The sequence below is a fragment of the Xiphias gladius genome, chromosome 7 (assembly GCF_016859285.1).
Source record: "Xiphias gladius isolate SHS-SW01 ecotype Sanya breed wild chromosome 7, ASM1685928v1, whole genome shotgun sequence".
NCBI lineage: Eukaryota > Metazoa > Chordata > Actinopteri > Istiophoriformes > Xiphiidae > Xiphias > Xiphias gladius.
In genome coordinates, this window is record NC_053406.1 from 20,464,169 (window position 1) to 20,486,781 (window position 22,613).

At 39.0% G+C, this 22,613-nt stretch overlaps 1 long non-coding RNA gene across 1 annotated transcript; it reads right to left on the bottom strand.

The window, feature by feature from the left end:
• Nucleotides 1–1,503: 1,503 nt before the first annotated feature.
• On the bottom strand, nt 1,504–9,896 carry LOC120792409. The gene is made up of 3 exons (XR_005707804.1): nt 9,797–9,896; nt 3,303–3,406; nt 1,504–1,675 (listed from the first exon to the last, which is right to left on the bottom strand). It is a non-coding gene; the product is annotated as an uncharacterized LOC120792409 (long non-coding RNA).
• Nucleotides 9,897–22,613: the final 12,717 nt, after the last annotated feature.

The window sequence follows — 22,613 nt, forward strand, 5'->3', positions numbered from 1 at the left end:
ACTAAATACGAGGCTACAGCCAGCAGCCAGTTAGCTTAGCTAAGCATAAAGACTGGAAACATGGGGGCCACAGCTAGCCAGGCTCAAGGTGCCTATCCTAGCACCTCTAAAAACTGACAGATTAACCACTTTATATTTTGATTGTGGGAGTACACGAAGTCCCTCCGCATGGTTAAAAAAGTAGTAACCCCCTGTAAAACCACAATGTGTCATTTTTACACTTCTGTTTGGTACAGATCAAAAAAACAAGACATGGTAACTTGTTAATTACTGAGCTTTAGAGCGACGGCGAGTTGATCTGTTACCTTTGGACAGAATAAAGCCAACTGTTTGCCCCTGCTTCCTTATGCATCTAACTCTTGGCAAGAAAGATTAGAAACATATTTCCCAAAATTAAAACTATTCCTTTAAAGTATATGCCTCAGACTTCTGCCACTGCCTAATATATAATGGAAGTGAATGTGACTTCATTTGTAGCGCTCACAGAGGTGGAAATTACATTTAAAAAATTCAGCTGCTACAGTATGTCTTTCCAGAAACGTGTCTCCATTTCTTTGGTGGCAAACATCTCTGAAAATGTCAAGACCTTGTCAATGAAAACGAAAACTGTTTGCATTACCAACAAGAGGAGAGCAAGTAAATGGCTTTTGTTTTTTGAATTCGGATGAACTAACTCTATCAAATGATTATAAAGTAGTTCTTGCTGTTTACCTTTGTATTACAGGTTACTAATTTCAGCCCAAGCAGGCAAAAAGTTCAGTGTGTTAAATCTGCGGCTTGAAATTGCACACCAGGCGTACATTACTGTCTCCTGGCACACACAGCTTCTTCACCCCCTTTCTTAATGGTTGTTTCACGGGACCATTGTTTTATTTAATTTGGCTTCAGAAATTGTGTGACAAAGAGTGGGAGAGCACCTTGCAGTTTCAGCTCCACTGTATCCAGGTTCTGGGATCACAGCCAAGCACTCCCTGAAAAGGACGGGGTTGACTAATAAATGGTTCCAGCGATGTATAATTGGTTGCCCATGATGCATGCTGAAAGTCCCTGAGTGTTGAACATTGTTTAATGTTTTACTCTTCCCCCAGCTGTAAACGTCTGTGTCTATATAAATGGAATGTGTGAATTAAGCCAAGCAGCTTTGACAATGACACAAAAGAAGCTGAAGTGACTACAGTATACTAAAAAGAGCAGGAATGTTGAGTGCAGGAGGATGAAAGCCAACCATGAAGTCAGTTTGCAATGTACACACAAGCTCAATGAAATCTAGCTTTCCATGGTGGCCTTGAGCAAAACACACACAGTCTTGGACCACTGCTCTGTAGCTGACCCTGCACTTTAAACCCCCCTGATGGCTTTCCCCTATCATGGATCCCTGGCATTTCACACTTCACATGTATACTGGGATTAGGATTTTTTTTTGGAAGCTTCGCTATTTACCGTGAAGCAAATTCAAGAAGAGGGGGACACCAAAGTGATACTGAATTACAGTTTTAATAGTATAAATATTCAGAAAACAAAGCTATATTTTAAATACTTTTGCAGAACGTTCTAGTGTCTTTCAGCTCATTTGCTTGGTTTTCCATCCCAGAGCTGTGCTGTCCTGGTTCACTCCCACTGCTCTTAACAACCTTGTTTCCAGCTGTAGTAGATAAGAAAACTCTTTGCTACGTTCCTAAGACCAAAGCAGCACAAAAGCAAAGTTAGCACCTAGCTTTCAGTGGTACTTTCAGCCACTTAAAAGCCAGAAATTTCCTGTAGGAGTTTAAGACCAAAACAGGGCTAAAAGGAGAGTGAATATTGGACTTACACTTATCGGTTAGCCAGAAACATGACTCCAAATAACTGCTAATGTTGGAATAAACTATAATGTTGGAATAAACAAGGAATTGTTTGCTACCATGTTTGCCATAGCAATTTTATAAGGTGATATCCTTGTTGGGTTTGCAGCTTGTTTTGCTGCCACAAAGTGGCCGAAAAAAATCAATTAATACCTCTTTAAGCTGCCTACGTCCCTTTTTTTAACCTTGTTCTATGAACAAATCCATCAACAAATTTCCAAAGTGAACTGACCATACTGAATCATTGTTATTTCCTCAATGATAGCATATTAAAAGACTGCTGTACGTACTGAAGTGCATTTGAAGGTGGTGTGACTGCTCAGCTCAGGAAAAAAAAAAAGTGAACTAACTGCTCAGTCAGCGACTACTAATCTTTAAACTGAACTGAATGAAGTGATTTGAATCAGCAAAGCCATCTGTGATTTCCAGCTCTAGCTGTATCAAACAGAAAACTAAACTACATTATTTGTGAGAGGAAGATGTAAAACCCCAACACATAATCCATGGTTTGCTCCTAATTAAATTACTCTACTCTACAATAGGGGTCAAATTCCAGCCACATTCCTCAGACCGCTTTACAACAGCAGCCTTGGCTGCAGTAAATGGGCACCATCCTGCAACAACAAGTCTTAAATGTACATTGTGTTTACAAAGAAAACAAAGTGGGACCTCCTTAAGCACCAGTCACTGCTTAGTCAGGGTGTGGTGGACGTCGCCGGAGTGCCACATATAGTTAATCCACTCCGTGTGCTAGAAACCCGACACACTGACCCAGAGTGGAGGCACAACAGGACGGACAGGCTTGTTGGTGATGAAGGGCTCCCCGGTGACCCATCAATACAGAGCAGCACTGCCTGATGGACGTATACTTAATCCTCCATCGCCCCCCACCCCCAAGCAGGGACCCATAAAGCCAGAGACCACAGGGGCCACAGTCCAGGCATCGATACACTGCACGAATCAAGGAAAACCTGAAAATCTTTTTTACCAATTTGTTTCTTACTATGAGTGATGGTTCCTAAACAAACACACAATTTTCTGCCAAAGTTAGAACAATTTTGATTATTCCACATGAGGGATTTCTGGATTTTTGGTTTTTGTCCTCCATCAATCATAATCTTACACTTTTCTCACTTACACTTTTTATTCTCACAGTGTGACACAAATTTGAACAGACATCGTCCTTGAACAAATGATTCCATAAGAGGGCAAGATTACTGGTGTAGGATCAAATCCCCCCCTCCCAAAAAAAAAAAAAAAAAAGGTGTAATCAACCAATCTCGATCTGCACTCTCTGCTGTCCGCCTTTTCCCACAGATGTAGTTACCCAGCTGTATTTGACATGTATTATTTTCATTCATCTGAGCAAATTAGCAATAATCACAACTCTAAGTATGACACAGGAGTTTCAGCTAGCCAATTAAGACAATGGTTTTAGATCCCAAACCCAGAAAAATTTACCACAGATCCCTCTTTCGGCATCTTCTTGTCCCACGTGGCCGGGTCTTAATCAGAACCAGGCAGACTGAATCAGGTCCCACATGTGGAAGAGTGGATTATAAAAGCTGTGAACAATTAACATGCATGAGGGTCTGCCCTGCCTCAGTTAGAAAGGAATGGTATCTGCTTATGTTAATTTCTCAGGATTAATTTAAGAAGCCTTTAAGGGCACTTCAGTGGGAGGGATTTTTTGTTAAAGTACAGAGCCTCTTTTCCTGCTTTGTCGAGCCAAGTGAAAACTGCATTACTGAGAATGTACATTTAGTACTTCTGAAGTCCTGTAGGCATAAATAATGAGTGAACTGTGTGAAACAAACTCCTTGGTGCCACAACACGACAGCATGTTGGGACATACAGGCACGAGTGTGTGTTTCTGTGTTTGTGTTTCTGTGTGTGTGTGTGTTTCTGCGGTGTTGGCTCAGAGCTGGGCTGGCGCCATGTTTTGGCCCCATGGCTGCAGCTGCAGATGTGCTCTGTCTCTCTCTGTGAAGGACTGCTCAACACAACCCAAGGAGGCGGACGAGGAAAACTCTGCAGCAGGAATGAGAGGGAGGAGAGACCGCTGCGGGGAATTGAAACGTGACCTCCTCCTCCCCCTCCTCTGCCCCGTCGTCCTTAACGCTGCGTGACACATAACTCACTGAGAAGTCTGAGCTTTCAACTGACTGTATGAAAATCATCGGAGTAGGGAGGAGGGATGAAACTTACTGTATGTTAGGATCTTTAATATTTGCTTTGGACGGCCCCCTGTGTCTTAGAAGAAAACTGCAACATCCGCCCCCCAACATGTCAAAACAATATGACAGTGTTAAATTGCTATGACTCAGTTAACAATTAATACTTAAGGAGGCAAAGATTTAAGATTTAGATTCAATTTATTGTATATGCCAGTGGAACAATAATATAACTACAAATCTGCACTCTAGAAGCAACATTGGAAACTGCAAAATTTATGATAAACATCACAAAATAGTTACTATTTCAGCCACTACGTTTTGGCTTGGCTCTGTGGATGGAAGTGTTGGTCAGGCCACAACTTCAGTCAAGACTGAAATATCTCAACAGCTGTTGGATAGATTGCCAATAACTTTGTTTACTGGCAATCTATCCAAGGATTGCTGTGAAATTTGGTAGACATATTCCTCCCTTCCTCCCTCAGGATTCATTGTCATAACATAGGTGATTCTTTAACTTTTCATCTAGCGCAATCATCAGGTCAGAATCTGAATTTGTCCAATATTAGCTACATGCTCACTCACACTGCTCTACTAACCTTTAGTTTCACACACAGTTTATTTTATTTAACACATAAGTTCATGTATTAAAAAAAAGTTACAACTGTCTTGGTTACGGTTTAGCTAACTGTGGCGGGACAAACGATTAAGTGTGGGTTCAGTAAAGCCTGTTCTTGATTGATCAGTAGAATAAATGTGCATCGTCCTATGGGCTAACTTTGTATGACACTTAACTTTACTGCTGTTATCCTTTCTGCTATGACAGAGGATAAAGTGAAGATGGAAGAAACCGTTGAAGGAAAAAAAATGATGCGCTCCTTGGAGAAATAACTATCAGTCCCTAACAACCGATACTGGGCAGTAACGCATCACTCAGTAACACATTACAGTACTTTGTTTACCATCTTCGGTGACAAGTAGTGTAAGCGATTCAAATTTGACATTCAGTAAATTATATTGAAGTTACTAATAACATTTCTATTACTTGGACAGTTGCTGTCCTACCAGCAATTTGATGGAGGATCGATATCACTTTATCCTGTACACGTTAGCTCGGCGCTGTGGGGAAACAGCTAGCCTCAATCAAAAGGGGAGAAAAGCAACTCCAGGTAACTCCAAAGTTGTCGTATTTAGATTTTGCATGCTCTTAGCTGGCTTGCCAATGTCAGCCACAGGTACGCATACGTTCAGAGGTCACCTAGTTTTGTTTAGAGTTGAAGAGTGTGGGAACCGCGTAGCTGAGGTCTGGACTTCTGGAGAATGGTGTGCAGTCACCGAGGCTAAACTAGCTGCGGCTGCAAACCTGTCTACAAGAAATTATGTGTCTGTACAACTAAACTGCCTCAGCAAATATATTTTGTGGGAAACATATTTGCTGGCTGGATTTATCATCAGAGGCAACCTAATTTTTGAATGAATGAATCACTACATTTATTAACGGCAGCAGAGTTCACATCAAGTGTCAGTAAAGGCACTTTGAGGTTTTTGTTAAATGTAAATAAACAATGTTGTGGATGAAAACACTGAAAACATTTTTTTCCTGTAATAAACCAGACCACAATCTTTCCCTAATCTTAACCAATAGCTGTGAGTGCCTAAACATAATTAAAAAGTTTATAAATGCTGTAGTCACTACAAATGGATATTGTGCTGCAAGATCGGATATTTTGGAGGTAAAAAAAATACGTTGTCCGTGCACAGTTCACTGATACGTTCACTATCAACATATTTGTGTCTTGTGTATTTTCAAGTAACTTGCCCAACACTAATTACTGTTAAGATCCAGTTCACAGAGATCCAGATTCTTTCTTTCTCCAAACTGACATATTTGCCCTTATTAGCTGGTCAGACTACCCTTCCTTTTACCCATAGAAAAACTACAATAATGTTAATCTAGCCCCCAAAACAGAGCCCATAAAACCATCTAATTTAATTGATACAGTAATGTGCGTAGTTATCAAACAAAGTCGAACAGATCCCTGCCGTCTGCTTCAGGCTCTGCCAGTGGAAGCCTGCCAGGCCTGCTGTAAATCAACCACAGTGGATGAATTCCTTTATCACATTAACTCTCTCATCATGTTAGGGGCCAAATATTGCTGATTTACATTTGTAATTAGCAGTGCTGAATGGGCAACTGTCAGGCTGACAATAGCTGTCATGGTCCAAAAGAGTAATGTAATTAGAGCCAATTGTTTAAGTTCGCCCGTCCGATCCAGTTACTCATGTGCAGCTGACAATAACTGTCTGGCTGTTTGAGATGCACGACTAATGAATGACATCGGGACATGTTGCCACCTTGCGTTACTGCACGCCTGACTTTCCACAGACACATTCCTTTTAAATAACACGTGGGGAAATCTTGTTCACGTCAGCAAAAGTTTTCAGTGATTGATGATGAGTTAAATGAGAAGGCTCACATTTTCCTTGATGTTTCTAAGGTTAGTTTGTAATTTTCAATCTAAAATGTGTAAAGAGATCCAGTAAATGAGAACAGAAGCAACGAAGCTTTAATGTTTACATCCGGAGGCTTTTATAACTAACTTTTTTTTTTTTTTTTTTTTTAACAGTTTTACATTGCAAGAAGAAAATAAAAATCTTCTCTGAATAAGTTTTCTTGTTCACACCCAAGTTATAAAAGATTAAATAAAAAAATAAGAATACTCAGAAGAAACAAAAAACCTCCACAGAGAATACTGAGCTCATTGTTTTTCATCTTTTGCAGAGAGTTCAGAAAGTTCATGTCCCACAGCTTCATACAGCCTGAAATCATAGATGGATGTGATTTTATTAAAAACAGGGAGGAGGATCTGTTCGTATGAAGTGCTCAGATTTAATACAGTGTGTAAATGATTCCTGTATCTTACATGTCAGAAACCTGAAATGTACAGTATTTAGTTTTGTTTGACATATTCAGCTGAATTTAATAGTAATAAGTAATTTTAATAAAGGAAAGATGACATCGGCATCTTAAATACACTTTATAATACTATTTATACTTAAGTCAAACATTCACTGCTTATCCATTTTGATGAGCAAGATATTGGTGCTAGACAAGGTCTGTATGCCACATGAACTCCTGAAGGATGTTTGATTTTTTTTTTTTTTGGCAGGTGGCCATCAGTAATCAATAACCAGGTTTCTGTATGTTTATTGACATGAGCATCCAGATGGTGGTTCTTTTAAAAACGTGTTGGATTTGGAGTTGTTTCTATTTTTTTCGCTACTATACTCAAGGGTGCCCACTCAGTAAGTGTTGTTCTTCCAGTGAACGAATGGAAGAATGGAAATGGTAAATTACCCCAAAACTGTACTTACAGTAAGTACAGTACTTGGCTAAATGTGAATAGTTACTTTGCAGCAGTGAACAAATTGTACTCTTTGTGCCACTAAATTTATCTTACAGCTATAGTTACGTTGCAGAGTAACATTTTACGTACAAAACATATGATGAGATATGGTGGAATTGATATTTTACTGAAGTAAATGATCGGAATACTTCCACTACTGATATTGAATGGTCATGGATGGATTGCTGAACAGGCCTACCAGGCACAGGCCCAGGGGGACCCTGGTCTTTATCTGCAAAATATCACAGAAAGATATGCAAAATGACCACAAAGTTACGCAAAGGTTCCTCCAAAAGACACAAAACGGCTACGGAGATGCAAAATGACCAGAAAGACAAAAAAAAAAAAAAAAAACCACAGAAGCTAAAAGGTTGTTTTGTATGTGTCTCAGTCTCTTGCCCCCATGTAGGAGTGGGGGTCTTTTATGTGGCTCTGCCCAGGGGCCGGTTGTGTCATAATCCCTCCATGTGGATAGTTTGTCACTTTATTTAGGAAAAGAAAATTGTCTATTTAAACAGCAGCAAAAATGGCCACAGAAGTGATTCCTTTTTTTTTTTTTTTTTTTTTGGGGGTCACCTTTTCAAACCCGATGAGCCATCCTGTTGCCATTAAATGTCAGCTTTGTGTCAGGACAGCTTGGCCCGGCAACAAAAACATCAATTGTTTCCAATTGGCAGAATTTCCTTCCCTCAGCCGTGGCCTCGGCCAATCAGAGGGCGGCTTGGTGGAAACCGAGCAAGTTCACCGTGGCAACCGCTCCACTCTACCTCTGCGCACTGATACTCCTCACACCATCCTCTCCCCGTCTCCGTTAGATGGTTAAAATAACATCAACCGGTGAACTGAAACCGGCCTTTCCTCCAGCTCAGGGTGAAGTAAACCCGAATGTAACAGAGGAGGGAGTTTCCGTGTGTTTTACATTCTATATCCTGCATTTTTCTGTTTTTAACCAATAAATAAAGGCTTAAGAGTCAACATTTCACATGAGGAGGTTTGGCTGTTTATTTAGATCCCAATTAGACTGTGAATTGTAACAGCTAGGGTCCACATGAATATATTTACAATATTTTAGTGGCAAAGAATACACAACATTTAACATGTACGCTTAAAGTAAAACTGGACAACACATGAGACAAAAATAACACAACATGATGACTTAAAGCCTGTCAAGTATATAAGATAGCTCTACATAATATTATCACCTCTTAGAGAATTAAAAAAATAAAAAAAATCAGGTAACGCTTTATTTTACAGGTCCCGTATCTTCTTTCTAGTAAATTAGCTGGTATTTAGCTATAAGGGCTGTAGGATATTTCCAAGAGAGGCCTACATCATTTAGTACTAATTATAAGAAAAATGGAGAAAGTATTGGTTGCTACGGTTATTAAGCAACACATTATAACCTGACAATTTCCTAGGAAATTTCCAGGAAAGAACTATGTAATTTGGTAGTAATTTCTGGGAAGATAGAGATGACGACGTGTTGAGTTTATAAGCAGTTATTGACTTCCAGAGGAATTTCCTTTAAAGAACACCTCCACTTCAAAAATTATTGGAAACTTTACTCTCTTCACATGTTGCTTTTTCTAATTTTTGCTTGTTCAGCTGACCTGCTGAGCACCAACTAAAATTTTTGGAATTGATTAACTGGAGATTCAACAACTCAACAGTCTCACTTTTTCCTAAAATCCCTACCAGATTACATTCTTCTCGCTGCTGGAATTTAAAAAAAATAAATAAAGTGTCACTATTAAAATAAATAGAATAATATTAAAATAAAGTGTCAGCAGCATCTGTTCATTATATTGAAGTTTTTAAGAGTAGGAAATTGTGTAGCAGGTGAGTGAAAAACTGACTGATCTCAATATCCATCAGAGTTTGCTAGAAAGACTAAGAAAAAGTCTTAGATAGAAAATGTGCCTCACTAAGTCACTTTATTTGCAGGTCTGGTCTGTGGAAAGTAGGCAGACATATATTTGTAAGTGTAACTGCTGAGGCGGTGAAATTTTATAGCATGCATTGTGTATTATTTGTTGATCATCATATCAGTTTATAGCACAAAACTTGGGCACTTCCAATGCAGCTGAAAACTACCAACAACTTACCAACAGTGCTTACAATTTCTTCATTTGTACCATACTGTGTTACCAAAAAATAAAATAAATTAACAACTTAATCCACTAAATCAAAAATGACTAAAAGTGGGACAGATAGCTCTCTACATCCATATCACATCTTCAAGTCCGTCAGCCAATGTGAAGGATCTAAAAATACAAATATTTCATTTCACACTAGGAGCTGAAAGCAGCATTTGATGGTTCCACAGTTTAAGTATTAATACGATGCTTTTAAACATACTTAAAAAGGAACTTACCAATTCAAACACCAAACAAAGGCTGGCCTCAGCTGCTGTCTCTCAGGTGTGTCTCAACCATGAATTAACGCCCAGGTGAGCTTTCAGACCCTCTTTATAGACTCTGCCACCTGTCTGGGTCCTAGTGCTACACCCCCTGTTACCTTCCCCTCTGCATTATTGTTCACCCTCTACTGCACAACAGAAAACCCAGCTGCCCCATCATACCCCCCCCTTTTTTTTACACTTTGCAAATGTATTACGACCCAGCCCATACACAATCAGTTTCAAGGAGGGTGTGATGGCAAGGGTAAGCAGAGGGTAAGATCTCAATTTGTCCGAATAATCATTGGTTACTTACAAATAAAATATATTGGCACGTGCGTGAACATTTCAAGAGCATTAATTGATCAGTTGTAAAGAAATATTTTCATTTCTCCCTAGGGCATTGTTGTGCTGCCTTTAAAAGTGTTTTTTCGAAAGATTTCCACTCATATTCACAGACCACGGACACAAGAACTCTCTGTGGTTGGAAGGAGCCCACTAGGGAAGCAATTGTTACTGGAGAAAGGGAGTATTGGAATCAAACATTTTTTAAGAATTAGTATCGGTAACTTGCGTTTAAGGATAGGGAAAGCACAGACGATGTAATCAACCAAGAAAATTGTTTGGTATTCATTAGAACTGAGACATTATTGGATTAGTCGATCGACAGAAAATTAATTAACTATTTTGATAATCAGTTAATCGTTTTAACTTCGTTTTCAAGCAAAAATATCAACCATTCTCTGGTTCCAGCTTCTCAGTGTCTCAGATTTTCTGCTTTTCTGAGTTTTCTATCATTGTAAAGTGAAAATCTTTGGGTTTTGGGCCGTTGGTCGGACAAAACAAGACGTTTAAACGCTCCATGTCAATATTTTCAGACATATTTAAGACCAAACAACTAATCAATAATGAAAAAAATATTGCTAGTCTCAGTATTCATTTCTGTTTGTCCCCTAGGTGATGAAACTGCGGGTGAACACACAGAGGAGCAATCATGATGGCCTGTCTGAAGATGCTTCCCAGCCTGCACGCTGGAGAGCATTGCACATTGGAACATCCCAGCCACATCCTGAATGGCAAGACAGCCTGGAGGCATCAGAGGAAATTTTCATCGCCTCTTGAAAGACCTGCTGCAAGTCATAGTAGTCTACTGTAATCTCTATGCAACAAAGTCCGACACAACACAGACTTTTAATCTAAAAATAATGAAATATTTGATTTGTTGTGAAAATTGATGAAAACTTTATTTTGGAAAACAGGCATTTTCTTTTATTGCCCTGAGGCAACAAAAACAATTAGGGTCAATTAGGATACAGGGGTCAAAGGGAAAATAAATAATTGCTGAAATATGCACAGAGATTATTTGGACAAAAAAAAATGTTTGAACAAAAAATAAAACGGCATGCTGTAGAGGGTTAAGTGTAAAGAGGGTGAGGTTGTCTCAGAGGTTGAGGGTGGTGGCTCCACATGAGCAAGACATGAGACAATATGAAGAGCGGAGGCCTGAGCAAGGCAGCATCCTCCGCCTATAGCAGATGCTTGTGGGGGAAGCAGTGATATTTGAGCCATTGCACAGATGTGGCAATACGGCTCGAGACAAGTGTGGGTGCATGGTGCTATGCGTTTCCGTGCAGCTGGGTCAAAAGACAAACCACACTTATTTGAATAACCCTCCCCTGACCGTGGGGCAGCAAACACACATCTGTGCCCAGGAACAAACACACACACGCAGTTACTAAACATGCAGACCCCCAGAGGAGAGACCTGTTTGACACAAGGCTGAATGTGTTCACTCCCCCGCTTCTTTGAAACAACAGCGTTGCCATTAGGGGCTCAGAGAGACTGGGAAGCCATGTTTAGAGGATAATCTTGGCCGGACCATCTGGTCAAGATTTTCTCTCTTTTCTCTGTATTTCTGATTTCCTCTTTTTTCTCATGAGAAGGAACAGAGAAAAAATGTATTTTTGTTGTCTTGAAATGCAACTGAGAAGTCTCGTGGATTTGATTTGCTTCTTTGAATGGATAATTGAGCGGCATTTGTTGCAGAAAGGGCAGTTTGTGCAGCATCCCCGGCCAGTGGTGAACTATATAATCTAAACTTCCACTATTACTGATCACTTGCAGTTGCTTCTGCCCATCTGGATGCTTCAGCAATCCCATTCCCCTCCCAGTATAATCGCTGTTGACACAGGAAATTTAATCTAGATATCTTTGTGATGATGAAAGTGGTTGTAATAGGATTAAACTGGGCTTGACAGGAGTGTGACTACAGGGCATTACTCAACATTGAATTATACCAGTGGTAGGATGAAATGTATTTGAGTATTTGCCTCCCAGGACTGTACAAATGTAAGAAAATGATCTATTCAAGTCATTTAAAAAAAGGAATTACATATATATTTTCACAAATTAAACATCGAAAAAGGAGTAGTTTATAAAAGCATCAGTGTATTTGCAGGTTCTAGCTACATAACCACAAATTGTGTATATGTAATTTGTGATTTTTCAAAATATTTTCACTAACATTCCAGGTCACCATTGCTTTCCATTCACATCTGAACTGTTTAAAAATCAACTGACACTCTTAAAACTTGGTTATGTTGTATAATCCATCTCAGTGATATCAAGTTTTCAGTTCGCAGTCATCGTTATGTTTTGGTTGTGTGATGATGCAGTTTCAAAACAGATCTGAGAAGTTTGCGACACATTAGTTCATGACAGTAATGTATTTTGCATCATTCTCTCCCAGCAACGTACCTGTCTCTTCCCTTTATTTGTAAATGTTTTTGTCTCAGTAAACTTTAAAGCTATTCTTTATGTTTGCATTTAGTACATTTTTATTTTTATTTTTTATTATTTTGTGTATATTAAATCCTCATAATTAATTTTTAAAAAGGTATTTAAGTATACTGCACATCTGTTCTTGTACTTCTACAGCTGTAACACTCGAGTTTCCCTTCATGGGGTCAAAAATGTTTATCATGCCTGATTTTTTTTTTTTTTTTAACTTTGACAGACAGACAGACAAATAAACAACAAGCAACAAACAAACAAGAAGACCAACACTGTACTGTAATGGAATAATAGATAACAAAAATAGATAACAAAGCAGGTTTTAAGAGTCTGCTAATAGACTCTCGTGATTTTCTTACAATATGGAAATTAAAGAAAATCTTTCAGACATCAAAGGATCAAGTATGTCAACATTTCTAAGACACCGTAGCACGGGTTGTGATTTGTACTAAAAGGGCTTAAACATGCCAAAACGCTGGTATGATTCTTTAAATGTGTTACCTTAAGAAATAAAAGTAAAAATAAAAAATAAATAGAGGGAAAACTGTGGGTATTTTTTTAGGCATCTTTTCCTTTCATATTTGGAACAATTTTCAGTTTTGAGGATTTGTAGACGCCATTTATGTGCTAATCTAATGCATCAGTTCCAAGGATTTTTCCTAAATTTTTCTTGATATTTATTGTTTATTATTGTTAAAAGTTTATTTATCCTTTTTAAAAGAAGAACCTTAATGCTGCTGGACTATTCAGGAACTTGTGGAAACAGCTGGATGTACTTAACTTCTTTGTGTTTCACACTTGAGAGCTGTTTCTGGAATGTATTTTAAGTAAATGAATAAATAAAGATAAAAACCTTTTTTTCGACCAAATGGTAAAACTCATTTGCTCCTTTGCTGTTATGCCGGCATCTCATCACAATTAAGAGACTAAAGTTCTCAAAGATCAGGTTCCTCATCTGTAAACAAGGCCATAATGCCCAACAAACATCACTGTTATTACTGAAAATCAATGTGCAGAACAAATATACATGTGAACATGTAATGAAAACCAACCACATGCACTCATCTAAATAGACCATAGAAAGCTCTGAGTTATTGGCATTACTGTGCATTAGTTTAATTTGCCTAATCAGACTAATGCCTAAACTGTGGGTTAAGACTTTTACGATGAATGGATGCATAAGAGAAGCTTCATCATGTTCAAAAATAACTTTATATGTCACTTTTAGCTCAGCCCATACGTGGTAGTTATCTTACCAAAAAATGTGCTGTTGAAATACAGGGAATGGGAGATAAAAATAGGTCAGGGACCATAAAATTTCTATTTTGGTCCGGATTCAAAGATCTGAGAAGTCTTTTTTCCTGCTCATGTATCTGCCATGTGGCCTTCTACCATACGGCCAGATTATGGGTTGCATGGTTGGAGCCACAGAAAGCCATTACTTAGGAGCTACTGGATGGAGTTAAGATTATCTGCAGGACTTCAGGCCAAAGAGATTTACACAACACTGTGTTTAGCAGTGAGAGGATTCTGTGGTGGCAACGGTTAAATCCAAGATTAAGCTAATTCTGATTGATGAGCGTTTTGGTTGAATTTCTGGGGAAATCTTTACAATTTTTTCCCATTAACAAGGAGTGTCGAAGCATATAGATTTAAATACTTGACTAACAGTAGGACAACAGAAAGAGCAATAGAAGCTGACTTATGCCAAAGCAAGTGAGGCATTGTTTGAGTCAGTATTAATTATTAGAAGAAAAAAAGAGATTTTGTGACTGAGCGACAGATGAAGACACTGACACAAACATGACTAATAGAAGCAGCTCCTCTCAGAAATAGGGAAATAGAGACCCGGCCCTGTGAGACAAAGGCCTGCTTTCTAAACCACGTCAGTGCTGTAGTTATTGAGTAAGCATTGTTTTATCTTGGCTGTTACTCAGATTTTTGTCCAGTTTTGTTGCTTGTTCCAGAAAGATGGTACATGTCCACTTATTTCTAAATGCTAAACTTGTACAACACTGAGATTATTCAGAGGATAGCAGGTCAGCTAAACATGCAAAATGTGAAATGTGTCGACAAACAAACACAAAATTCAGCATAAATGAAAAATGTTTTTATTTTAATGTAATTTAATAAATTAATTAGTAAATAATATTCACTGGGGTTTAAATTGTGCAATCTCTTTCATGGAAATTCAACTGAGAGTCAATAATAACCTGACTTAACTAACTAAAATAACACTCTCAGGTCTTTGTCTCTATTTTCCTGTAATTAGCATCAAACTACATGTAGAAAATGTTTAAAATGTTTTCTAAACCTACAATAGCTGAATTTTTGGCCACAAGTTCTGAACGCCCTTTAACACATCATCACCTTTTTGAGTTGATAGCGTGAATTTGTTAGCAAACAGTTGCTAATTTGCACATCCAGCAGTTACAGAGTAATATTATTATTCATTATTCAGTTGTGTTTGTGGATACCTGGCAAATGTATGTCTGATATTCACCCTCTTTTAGCTCTGCTTTGGTCTCCACCACCTCCAGAGGGAAACATCTGGCTCCTTAGCTGCTAAATGCTCCACTGTGTTCACCAGCTGGTCGCTAACTGTGTCCGTCTACTGTTTCGTGCTGAGCCAGTTGTGTACAGTCGGTTTTTAGAGCTTTTTCGCTGAAAACAGCTGCTCCTGGTTCATCACTGCAAGTGACGATTATGTAACATTGTCATGTTATCATTCGAAATTGTCATTTGAAAAATACTGATTATTGCTGATTTAAGAAAAACTGCATTAGACCTCCAGTTCTATGAGATTTGAAATAATGATGATCCTTGCTGACTTTACGCACAAACAGACCTGTGTTTGTCGGTATATGTGTCTTAAATTTGGCAGAAAGTGCATGGCACATCAACACTTGTGAAATTAAGATTTAAATGTGCAATAATTTCATGAAAAATTAATGTTTCTGTGCTCAGGAAAAACATAACAGAAGACAACAGAAGCAACCAGTGTAGCCTGTGGAATTGATTCTTTCTCTGCTGCTAAAATCACAATGCTTATTTTGAATTAGTACGTTTTGCATCATTTCATGAGCTTGATATTTTGATCCCTGACCTCCAGCTGTATTTTTTCATGACTGCATTGTGTAATAAAACAAATTATTAACGCTAGACTAAAGGCTTTTGCAACTATGACACAATCATGCATCATGCACAAGTCTTTATTTGTGAGAAAAGGAGGACAGAGGTTGAACATTACTTCCATACAGTGTTTGCCTTTCTTTTTAAGCCATTTTGGTCTGTGTATTTCTGAGAACAAAACTAACCCCCAGTGTTTGGTATTTTAATGAGCACCTTTTTAAGATAAAACAGTAGATGTTTAACTTTCACGGTCAGGCATACAGTGAGTGCAGAAGGTTTGTGGTTTGAGTCAGTGAACCTTAAAGGGCCCGCCTGTGACCGTTGCTTACATGAGTTGGCATTCAAGATGACAAATCATGGCACAAGCGTGTGAACCTCTGGAGGCTTTCTGGTCACTCACGTCAAAACCTCAGCTAAAGAAAGTCACTGTGCTGTGTGTCCCTGTGGCTCTATTTTGCAAATTTGCAATAAATCTCAGTTGTTCAGAGGGACCCAGAAACCTAATTTCAAGTTACTTGGCCCAGTATTTTTTGGCTAATAGAATCTAAAAAAAGTATCGCAGGTAACATTGGCGATAGCTTGTAAACATCTCCATTATAATATTATAATTTTTTACATCAATCTGAAGTCTTCAGTTAGGCTACATGTGGCTACACTAACCGATAAACAAATGAAGTTCTGTCTGCAGTTTAAAGTTTGGTTCAATAGTGAGTTTGACCTAGATTAACTCAAATACCTGGAATAAGTAGCATTACAGCTTCCTCACTGAGCTGTAATGTGTATAAACAGAGGTCGAAAGACTCTCACACTCTGGATGTCAGAGCTGTCGGAGAATTCTCACAGTGGTGTCGAATACTGGCTGTTTGTATCCTGCCTCTTCTAAAAAACCCTCAAAATGTCAAAGCTGGAGTAAAGGCAAGTCTGAAGGAAAGAAAGGTTGGTGTTTCCAGGTGAGGTGAGAACAATGATACACTAAAATATAATACAAATGCATACTCTTATAACATGAGAACATACACTCATGAAGCTCTTTTTTAGGAACACCATACTAATAGTGGGAAGTTCCTCCCTATGCTCTCAAAACAATTCTTGGTGGTTTTGATTCCACAAGATGTTGGAAACGTTCCTTTGCAATTCTGGTCCATGTTGACATGATTGTATCACATCATTTCTGCAGATTTGTCAACTGCACATTCATGCTGCCAATCTCTTGTACTACCACACCTCAAAGGTGCTGGATTCAGATCTGATGACTGGGGAAGCCACTGGAGTTCACTGAACCCATCGTCACGTTCATGAAACCAGTTTGAGACGACTTTTGCTTTATGACATGGTGCATTATCATGCTGGAAGTAGCCATTAGATGGTCAGAAACAATACTCAGACAGGCTGTGGCATTCATACAATGATTGATTGGTATTGAGAACATGCCAAGGAAACATTCCCCACACCATTACACCACCACCACCAGCCTGGACTGTTGACACAAGGCAGGTTGGGTCCATGGATTCAAATTGTTGACGCCAAATTCTGACCCTACCATCTACGAGATTCATCAGACCAGGTTATGTTTTTCTTCAACTGTCCAGTTTTGGTGAGCCTGTGTCGACTCCAGCCTCAGATTTCTGTTCTTGGCAAGAGACAAGAGAGGAACCCGACATGGTCTTCAGCTGTTGTAAACCATTCGCCTCAAGCTTCGACTTGTTGTGCATCCTGAGATTCTTTTCTGCTCAACACAGTTATAAAGAGTGTTTATCTGAGTTACCGTAGCCTTTGTGTCAGCTCCAACCCGCCTGGCCATTCCCCTCTGACCTCTCTCATCAACAAGGCGTTTCCATCCGCAGAACTACTGCTCACTGGATGTTTTTTGTTTTTGGCACTATTTTGAGTAAATTTTAGAGACTGTTGTGCATGAAAATCCCAGGAGATCAGCAGTTTCAGAAATACTCAAACCAGCCCGTCTGGCACCAACAATCATGCCACGGTCAAGGTCACTGAGATCACATTTTCTTCCCCCATTCTGATGTTTGATGTGAGCATTAACTGAAGCTCCTGAAACAACGCAATAACTGTTTTTTTTTTTTTTTGGCATTGGAAATAAGTTGTAAACACACCACTGACATATCATCTTTTAAGTTGGATTGAGTATTTTCAGTTGTTGCCAAAAAATGTTAAAGTTTGCCACTCTCTGTTAGATCTTCCCCCCTCCATTGATAGACACATTCTGTCTTTTATTTGTTTTTACTTGTCCTCTGTGCAATGCTGTTCTATTTATTTTCATACAGATATTCTATTCTTTTATTAATTTGCATACATCCCCTCATTTATGTCTGTGTTTTTAATTGATAGTAATCATCAATCAAATAATCCCATAATTTCATCTCTCCGTAAAAACACATTTATTGTCTTAAATGTGCTCATGAATTAATTGACTTGACGTGACTGAATTGATATAGTGAACTTGTCGGACAACAGTTGCTTATACACATCCAGCTGTTATGGACGTTCTGTTTGCTTGCGACAAGGGGTTTCAGTATGTCTAAATAATTACAAAATATTATTGCCTATTATTTGTGTGGTTTTAACTTTAGATGTTGGATTTGCTCTGCTCCTGTGATCCTGTATGGAAGAATCAAACATACAGTATTTGTAGCACATTTATAACGATCAATCAGATATTTCATTGATGTGCGTGGGTGAGCGTATGGCCTGTAAACGCCTACTCATTCCTCCCCCGAAAGCTAGTGTGTGTTATTCCATTAATCCAGGCCAGTAATTGATCCAGCCCCGGCAGCATGGTACTGCTGGCAGGTAGCCACGGTGGTTCTGACTGACCTTTAACCCGGGTCACTGCTTCTGGTCTTACTCCACTGGCTTTAAAAAGAGATGAAAACTTTCAAACACTCGCTGGATGGGTGTACATCAGATGGAATGCATAAATCAATACATAGGAGAGGCTGTCTTTCTTTTCCCCTCCAAATAATAAATCATCCAGCTGCGCTTGGCTGGTTTTTCAGGGTTCTGTGCAGTCCAGCTGTTCCATCAGAAAAGCCAAATGGGTCCTGGTCATCATCAGTGCAGTCTGCGTGGTGAGACAACCTCATCATAAACAGTTGTGGTATATAAATCATCCAATCTGTGATCCAAGAGCAAGGTGCTTGGGAACATTTTAGTTTTTGGGGAAATAAGAGAACTCAAGCGCTCAGTATCTTAATATCTGGAGTATTAAAAGCTGTTAATTCAACCTGGACATAAAGCCCCACATAAAAAATATCATCTAATGCAGCAGTAGATGTTGCACAGTGAGTGCATCAAGCCAGCCCCTCATTACATGAGATGACTCATACGTGGTTAGGGTCTCAGTTTAGTGTTTTTAGTTAAGTGCACAGCTCATGTCACAGTATTCAAAAACGATGTCCAATTGCACCTTTGCAGTCGTTGCAGTCTGTTACAGATAAGATGCATTGTATCAGTGACTCACATCTAATGCCTTTTGGTTTGGAGGAATGGGGTGGGTGGAGCTGCCTGTGAGTAATAATAGATTAGTTTTTGGCTAGGTCGAGACAGAACGAGCAAGAATACCATGGAAAAGCCAGGAATAACACTGGCTAAGTTGATGGTTAGTTGTAATGTTGATAAAGTTATTAACGGTTCAATACAACGTAGATAAATTGGAGGATTATTTCTCTTCTTTCTCTTTCCACTCTATTATGCTGCAGCGCTGATGTAATTTTTTTTTTTAAATTCAAGACAAGTACAAGCATCTCTAAATATGAATACTTGTGAGAGCACATTCAAGATGATACTACACTATAAGACTTTAACTCCAGTAGCATTCATGATCATTTTAGTACAGCATGACCATATCACTACATCATGTCACAACACTCCCTGTCATAATATTTTCCTAACCCTACGGTGTGATCAGAAGGAATCCTGTGCTGCATCTCTCCGTGGTTAGATCTCTTTTCTGACAGAAAACATAAAGATGGAAATGTAACGGTTCATCTGTCAATATCCTTTGTACCTAATGATTTTAAGTAATTGCACGTGCAGTGAAATGTAGTGGGGACAATTATGTAACAGTACCAGGCTAATCTCAGAGCAGCAGAGTCTAGCAAGGTAAGAGCGAGAATACAACAAAGCAAAGTAAATCAGGCATGTGATGCATGACTGCGCTGCACAGTCTTGACATACACGATGGTTGGTCATGGGACATCACTACTGCCAGGCCTTGGGAACTACAATCTACTCTTATGTTTGCCAAACTCGTCTGTTATTCCTCATCCTAAAAGCCCTTTCTCTTGTAGCATTAAAAGGGAAAACATACAGTGTACATATACTATATAGCAACATGTAAGCTAAGCACCTAAAGAGGGTTATGTTTAAATTAAAAAAGGGAATATTAAATTGTTGTTACATCATTATTATCTTTTTCCAGTTTTTCCTTATCTTACTCACGGTTCTTGCGCTAACTAGTTCAGCATTGCAATACAAAAACGATACTGTTTCACATGTCAGCTGCAGGGGATGATCATTTTTTGGCTGAGGCTTGTAAGCTTTTGCCTTTTAGCACGATATCACGTTGCCATCGAGTGCACATTTAAGAGCCCTTTTCTCATTTTATAACGAGTCAGCTGCAGTGGAAATGGAGCTTTCAAACAATTAGATAGCTAGTTAGCTAAAGCTGAAAAAATGTGCCACTGACAGCTCTCGTTTCAGCTGGCAAAACTGATGGTAGCCAATAACAAATGAAAAGTCTGCTTGACCCACTCTTTCAAAAATTACTATGAGTTTTGATTTCTCAGTCTGTAAATGGTATCATTGAAAACTGCACAAGTGGTGTTTAAGAAGCTGTAGCAGTGGTAATTAAGGGACAGTCAAATAAGGAGCCAAATAAATACTTTCACTCAGAAACCAATTGAGAAACTATAACTATTATTCGGGTCTATTGGACAACATTAGGTATTAAGAACTATGTAGTGACCTATTCCCTCTTTCAGGTGTGTGAATAATGAAAATCAATACATCATAATTCAAATTAATGCTTATGATACCTTTAAGTTTTTTTACATATATATTGAGTCAAAGTGCCATATTGTAAAAGGACGTATAGGCTAAGACTGTTGATCATCTGTCTATACGTTGTAATTATTTCATATGTACTGGATAATTTATAAAGTAAAGTTTATTAATTATTATATTTTTATTTATATGTTTATCTATATTAATATTAATTAATTTATTTCTCCCTCTTAAATGAAAATTTATTAGCCTTCAGTTCCCAGTACTTTGTACCTTCTACCCCAGTAAGTATTTCATTAATATCCTAAATGTACAAAGGGTTTATGTACACTGTAATTTACTGGGCTTTAATTTAAAACTTATTTTGAATCACATCTCAGTGGATTCAAATCAGGATTTTTTTTTTTTTTTTTGTCAAACTACTGTTTTCAAGGTCAAGAATGAACCTTTGTGCTCAACCCAGTGAGCTTCTCGTCAGGTGATTTGTCCGACTTGGGGGCGAGCCTCCGCCTTGCAGCTCAGATGTTTACCTTTCCTGGGTGTGTTTCACTGCTGTAGGACACCAGCTCACACGTACAGTATACCAGCCCCTGTTCAGTTCCTGCACTGTGAGGCAGAACTGTTCAACTTCAGTACGAGGCATGACTGCATGGCACCGCTTCATACACCACAGCTCCTCTTTGATGTGTTGAGTTTTTTATGGGCGAGGGAAGCCTCATGGGTTGGGCTCTTCCCTGCTTTCACCACCATCACCACTACCTCCTCCTTTAACCCAGCTGGCAACTGACTTTCAACATACATTGACCAATGGTTGGGTGAGCTCACCAAGCAGGAAAAGCATTAATGTGTGCACAGTGTGTAAGAGAACGTGACTACCTGCAAATCATTTACCAAGCAAGTGGAGGGTCATTTAAAAGATAGAAAAGCCAAAGGGCAGTACTGTTCACTGAGCTGCACGTGACTCCGCTCGGCATGGGAAACATGAAGCTTGCTAACATGTAATTAGCTGTTACTATTTTCACTCTGCATCGCCCTGAAGCAGCACAGGGCTGTTGGTTGTATACCCTGTGCCAGGAAAGTTTGAGGCTGTCAGTACGGCTTTTGAGTCTCATACGCTGAGGAGGGACAGAGGTGAGACAGAGGTGACTGTCCTGACCCAGAGGACCCCTCCCAGAAATGAATGATCCCCCTCATAGCGGGGAAACCTAAAAACAGAAGCAGTTTTTTTTTTTCAAGGATATTGGCAATATCCTCAAAAAGCAAGGCGTTACACTGGAGCAAAAGAAAGTCGTGCTGTGCCCTTAAAACAGATGTTGTTTTCATTTTAAACGGACAAAAGGGCACTGAGAGAGTTTAGATTATCATTACAAAAACAATGCTGTTTTAGGAAGACTTTGGCCAGCTAATGTACATTAAGTGGAAAACAGGACTGCCTTCAGGGGGAACCTCTTAGTGACTTTGACATTAAAAGCTCATTTTCCCCTTCCCTAAATCCTGCTGCACTGAACATCATCCAAACTGCAAGCTAATGCAAACTCCTGGCATCGCTTCAAAGCAGGGCTGGTGTCTGCTTCACTTCCTCTGCCCCCTTTCCTCTGCTCCCTCACTTCTCTGCATCTCGAGCAGAGTAACATTGGAGACTTCAAGGAAAACAGAGCAGAGACTGCTCTCACCTCTGACCTAGATCTCTGAGTTGGTGATGAAGTGGAAATCAAACAAATAAGCTACTGTGGATTCATCAGAAAATGTGTCCAGAATAAAAGGAGTGCCTCTTTTGGGACTGGACTATAGTAATGGTTTGCCCTCATAAAAGTATAAATGGTAACACTTTATTTTACAGGTC